Consider the following 6000-nt stretch of genomic DNA (forward strand, 5'->3'; position numbering starts at 1 on the left):
GCTCCTTTGGAGAGAGAGAGGCACATAGAGAGAGACAGAGGGGGCGGAGAGAGAAAAAGACAGACAGAGAGAGAGAGAGACAGAGTGAAAGAGAGAGACAGAGTGAAAGAGAGAGACAGAGTGAAAGAGAGAGAGAGAAATAGATACAGAGAGATAGACAGAGTGAGAGAGAGAGAGAGAGAGAATGACCTTCAATCCTCACCAACTGACACAGTCACCAAGGCTGCTCCACTGAACCTTGTGTGTGTGTGTGTGTGTGTGTGTGTGTGTGTGTGTGTGTGTGTGTGTGTGTGTGTGTGTGTGTGTGTGTGTGTGTGTGTGTGTGTGTGTGTGTGTGTGTGTGTGTGCGTGCGTGTGCGCGTGGTACCAGTGAGAAAATTGTAGACAGCTATCCCTCCAGAAATAGGGAGGGAGGAAGGGCAAGATTAAGAGGGGGGAGAAAAGGAAAGTGAGAACTTGGAGAGAGTATTAAGGGTGGTACTGTGAACTGAGGAAGTCTTCAACTAGACACAGGGAGACAGAGAGAGACAGACAGAGAGAGACAGACAGACACAGGGAGAGAGAGAGAGAGGGAGACAGAGAGACAGAGAGAAACAGAGAGAGAAACAGAGAGAGAAAGAGAGAACAGAGAGAGAAAGAGAGACAGAGAAACAGAGAGAGACCGAGACAGAGAGAGATGGAATGCAGAATTAACACAAACTAAAGGAGGCCAGGACGTTAAATGACAGGTGAGACAAAAAATCATCTACTTTTATCTTGTTTGTTGTTGTTGCTGTTACTGTGAAGACTGAACTACTTTGGTTGATGGCAGGCGCTCGCTGAGGTAAAATGGTGATCATTGTTTTACTATGAATGGATACATACAACTTCAGACATAACCGTCAGATGCCTTAAGAAAACAGTCAGCCATAATACAGTCGCGACCTTAACCCAACACCTACATAGGCAATAGGGTGCCATAGGGCTCTGGTCTAAAGTAGTGCACTATATAGGGAATAGGGTGCCATAGGGCTCTGGTCTGAAGTAGTGCACTATATAGGGAATAGAGTGCCATAGGGCTCTGGTCTAAAGTAGTGCACTATATAGGGAATAGAGTGCCATAGGGCTCTGGTCTAAAGTAGTGCACTATATAGGGAATAGGGTGCGATAGGGCTCTGGTCTAAAGTAGTGCACTATATAGGGAATAGGGTGCCATAGGGCTCTGGTTTAAAGTAGGGCACAATATATAGGGAATAGGGTGCCATAGGGTTCTGGTTTAAAGTAGTGCACTATGTAGTGCACTACTTTAGACCAGGATCCTATGGACATAAGGAATAGAGTGCTATTTGGGACAGGTCCAGTAGAAAAATCACCTGAATTGGTGATGCAGTATCACTGTTTCCCCAGTAGTCTCAGTCTGGTAATGTTATAATGGATGAACAGGGTCTTCGGCCTGTCCTAGCAATGTTAGCATTTACACAGCACTATATCACAACAAACACATTGCACAAAATGGTGTCTCACACACACACACACACACACACACACACACACACACACACACACACACACACACACACACACAAACCTTACAACAGACTGAAATGTACAAACATGAATAAATACCTGTTCTTCCAATCTCCATGGAAACTAAGGCTGGTCAGGTTGTCCTGGCATGTCGCCATTGGCAACATGATTGATTTTGGTACGTTAGTTTGTCAACACATTATTTTGAAATGCATTTCTGAATGAAGTGGGTTTTAAACGGTAATGCATTCACACAAATTAAAACACAATATTGAGGATAATGAGAAATCATAATTTACAAAAATAAACACAATTGATATTTATATCGTTTGTAGAAGAAACATGTAAATTCTTCAAGTAAACATTTCTCTGTACCGTTTACACCTGAGCACGTCAAAATAAAAAAAATAAAAAAAAATATTTTTATTTGATTTGTGATCCAATGTTGTCCAAGTAAAGATGACATGTGTTGTTCCGGCCTCTAGGTGGCGATGTTGAGTTGTGGTTGTTTTGTTCCTAGAAGCCCCGAGGAACAGATCTAGGATCCGTTTCCCCTCCCCCAATCCTAACTTTAAACATTATTGGAGGGAAATGGAGATACCAAGTCAGTTGTACAACTGAACGCATTCAACTGAAATGTGTCTTCCACATGTAATTAACCCAATGCCTCTGAATCGGAGAGGGTCACCCATCCAGTCCAGTCTCATCAGTGAGATCCACTGGAGAGGTAGCTCGTGGCATGGGGACCAAATCTTGATCTGAGGCCATTGAAAATGACTTCATCACTTTGTGTATTTAATCTAGGTTTAAAGGCCTAGTGAAGTCAAAAACCAAATATATATATATATATATTTCCACAGTATGTGGTTGGAATAATACTGTGAAATTGTGAGAGAGAAAAAACGATAATGCCATTTAAGTGTAAGAGCTGTTTTGAAAAGACTGCCTGACATTTCAGCCTGTTTTGGTGGCTGCCTTGTGACATCATCAGGCTATAAATGACCTAATAGACCAATAAGAAAGGGAGTTTCAAACCTCTCCACCAATAACAGCTCATTTTCAGTTTTCCCCGCCCCACTCAGAAAGCTCCCAGACAGTCCTAGAAAAATTCTTTTCTTGAGAAACTATTTGTTCTTTTTGTTTTTATTTGATCTTTTTTGTACAATTTTAATATAAATATACTTAATTGTTACCCAGAAAGGATTTGACGGTGAGATAAAAATGGCTGCGTTGGACATTTAACTATAAGTTAAAGTTTAACTTTAAGCCTCAGATTTAACCTCATCAAACCAAAAAAAACTGTCAGTCAGTGACAGTCAGACAGTCTGTCAAACCTGTCAGTCAGTCTGTCTGCCAAACCTGTCAGTCAGTCAGTCTGTCAAACCTGTCAGTCAGTCTGTCAAACCTGTCAGTCAGTCTGTCAAACATGTCAGTCAGTGACAGTCAGTCAGTCTGTCAAACCTGTCAGTCAGTCAGTCAGTCAGTCAAACCTGTCAGTCAGTCAGTCAAACATGTCAGTCAGTCTGTCAAACCTGTCAGTCAGTGACAGTCAGTCAGTCTGTCAAACCTGTCAGTCAGTCTGTCAAACATGTCAGTCAGTCAGTCTGTCAAATCTGTCAGTCAGTCTGTCAAATCTGTCAGTCAGTCAGTCTGTCAAACCTGTCAGTCAGTCTGTCAAACCTGTCAGTCAGTCAGTCTGTCAAATCTGTCAGTCAGTCAGTCAAACCTGTCAGTCAGTCTGTCAAACCTGTCAGTCAGTCTGTCAAACCTGTCAGTCAGTCAGTCTGTCAAATCTGTCAGTCAGTCAGTCTGTCAAACCTGTCAGTCAGTCAGTCAGTCAAACCTGTCAGTCAGTCAGTCTGTCAAATCTGTCAGTCAGTCAGTCTGTCAAACCTGTCAGTCAGTCTGTCAAACCTGTCAGTCAGTCAGTCTGTCAAACCTGTCAGTCAGTGACAGTCAGTCTGTCTGTCAAACCTGTCAGTCAGTCAGTCTGTCAAACCTATCAGTCAGTCTGTCAAACCTGTCAGTCAGTCTGTCAAACCTGTCAGTCAGTCTGTCAAATCTGTCAGTCAGTCAGTCTGTCAAACCTGTCAGTCAGTCTGTCAAACCTGTCAGTCAGTCAGTCTGTCAAACCTGTCAGTCAGTCAGTCTGTCAAATCTGTCAGTCAGTCAGTCTGTCAAACCTGTCAGTCAGTCTGTCAAACCTGTCAGTCAGTCTGTCAAACCTGTCAGTCAGTCAGTCTGTCAAACCTGTCAGTCAGTGACAGTCAGTCAAATCTGTCAGTCAGTCAGTCTGTCAAACCTGTCAGTCAGTCTGTCAAACCTGTCAGTCAGTGACAGTCAGTCAGTCTGTCAAACCTGTCAGTCAGTGACAGTCAGTCAGTCTGTCAAACCTGTCAGTCAGTCTGTCAAACCTGTCAGTCTGTCAAACCTGTCAGTCAGTGGAGATTACTGAGGGGAGAATGGCTCATAATAATGGCTGGAATGGAGTCAATGGACTGGTATCAACCGCAGGGAAAACCCACGTGTTTGATGTATTTGATACCATTCCTCTGATTCCGGTCCAGTCGTTACCACAAACCCGTCCTCCCCAAGTTGCTCTTACTGATGTGAATTATGTTATTCATCTTATTTATCTTGTTATGTTAACATCTTGTTATGTTAAATCTCTCTGTCCCTGGTTGAGGAGTCATCTTGTCTTGTTAACATCTTGTTATGTTAAATCTCTCTGTCTCTGGTTGAGGAGTCATCTTGTCATGTTAACATCTTGTTATGTTAACTCTCTCTGTCTCTGGTTGAGGAGTCATCTTGTCATGTTAACATCTTGTTATGTTAACTCTCTCTGTCTCTGGTTGAGGAGTCATCTTGTCATGTTAACATCTTGTTATGTTAACTCTCTCTGTCTCTGGTTGAGGAGTCATCTTGTCATTTTAACATCTTGTCATGTTAACATCTTGTTATGTTACATCTCTCTGTCTCTGGTTGAGGAGTCATCTTGTTATGTTAAATCTCTCTGTCTCTGGTTGAGGAGTCATCTTGTCATGTTAACATCTTGTTATGTTAACTCTCTCTGTCTCTGGTTGAGGAGTCATCTTGTCATGTTAACATCTTGTTATGTTAAATCTCTCTGTCTCTGGTTGAGGAGTCATCTTGTCATGTTAACATCTTGTTATGTTAAATCTCTCTGTCCATGGTTGAGGAGTCATCTTGTCATGTTAACATCTTGTTATGTTAAATCTCTCTGTCTCTGGTTGAGGAGTCATCTTGTCATGTTAACATCTTGTCATGTTAACATCTTGTCATGTTAACATCTTGTTATGTTAACATCTTGTTATGTTAAATCTCTCTGTCTCTGGTTGAGGAGTCATCTTGTCATGTTAACATCTTGTTATGTTAAATCTCTCTGTCTCTGGTTGAGGAGTCATCTTGTCATGTTAACATCTTGTTATGTTAAATCTCTCTGTCTCTGGTTGAGGAGTCATCTTGTCATGCTAACATCTTGTTATGTTAACTCTCTCTGTCTCTGGTTGAGGAGTCATGTTAACATCTTGTTATGTTAAATCTCTCTGTCCCTGGTTGAGGAGTCATCTTGTCATGTTAACATCTTGTTATGTTAAATCTCTCTGTCCCTGGTTGAGGAGTCATCTTGTTATGTTAACTCTCTCTGTCTCTGGTTGAGGAGTCATCTTGTCATGTTAACATCTTGTTATGTTAACTCTCTCTGTCTCTGGTTGAGGAGTCATCTTGTCATTTTAACATCTTGTCATGTTAACATCTTGTTATGTTAACTCTCTCTGTCTCTGGTTGAGGAGTCATCTTGTCATGTTAACATCTTGTTATGTTAAATCTCTCTGTCTCTCTTTGAGGAGTCATCTTGTCATGTTAACATCTTGTCATGTTAACATCTTGTTATGTTAACTCTCTCTGTCTCTGGTTGAGGAGTCATCTTGTCATGTTAACATCTTGTTATGTTAACTCTCTCTGTCCCTGGTTGAGGAGTCATCTTGTCATGTTAACATCTTGTTATGTTAACTCTCTCTGTCCCTGGTTGAGGAGTCATCTTGTCATGTTAACATCTTGTTATGTTAACTCTCTCTGTCTCTGGTTGAGGAGTCATCTTGTCATGTTAACATCTTGTTATGTTAACTCTCTCTGTCTCTGGTTGAGGAGTCATCTTGTCATTTTAACATCTTGTTATGTTAACATCTTGTTATGTTAACTCTCTCTGTCCCTGGTGCAGTTGTCTGGAGAAACTCAGATTCCTGACTGCATCACAGATCACCCACTCTGACAGCAACAACATGGCTGGGTAAGTCGTGTGTGTGTACATGGATACGTATACGTCTTGAATGGTGCATCTGGGGGTACCCCTAACAGCTACAGCAACCACGGGTCATTTATTTCCCAGTCACAGCTAAGCTCAACCCTTCACCGGATATAAAATACAATCCGTATTCTGGGGAGGGAGAGAGAGAGGGAGGGAGAGAGAGAGGG

The 6000-nt window shown here is 41.9% G+C and overlaps 1 protein-coding gene across 2 annotated transcripts in view; it reads left to right on the top strand.

Annotated features, from left to right (window-relative positions):
* Window positions 1-190: 190 nt before the first annotated feature.
* The window catches only part of LOC135544009 (tripartite motif-containing protein 3-like), a 119477-nt gene continuing 113667 nt past the window's right edge, over window positions 191-6000 (top strand). For both annotated transcript variants that reach the window (XM_064971339.1, XM_064971342.1), the window contains exons 1-2: window positions 191-728; window positions 5747-5815. The gene's annotated coding sequence lies outside the window, so the exon portion shown is untranslated. The remainder of the gene's footprint in view (window positions 729-5746; window positions 5816-6000) is intronic.

This window comes from Oncorhynchus masou, chromosome 8 (assembly GCF_036934945.1).
Source record: "Oncorhynchus masou masou isolate Uvic2021 chromosome 8, UVic_Omas_1.1, whole genome shotgun sequence".
NCBI classification, from domain to species: Eukaryota; Metazoa; Chordata; class Actinopteri; order Salmoniformes; family Salmonidae; genus Oncorhynchus; species Oncorhynchus masou.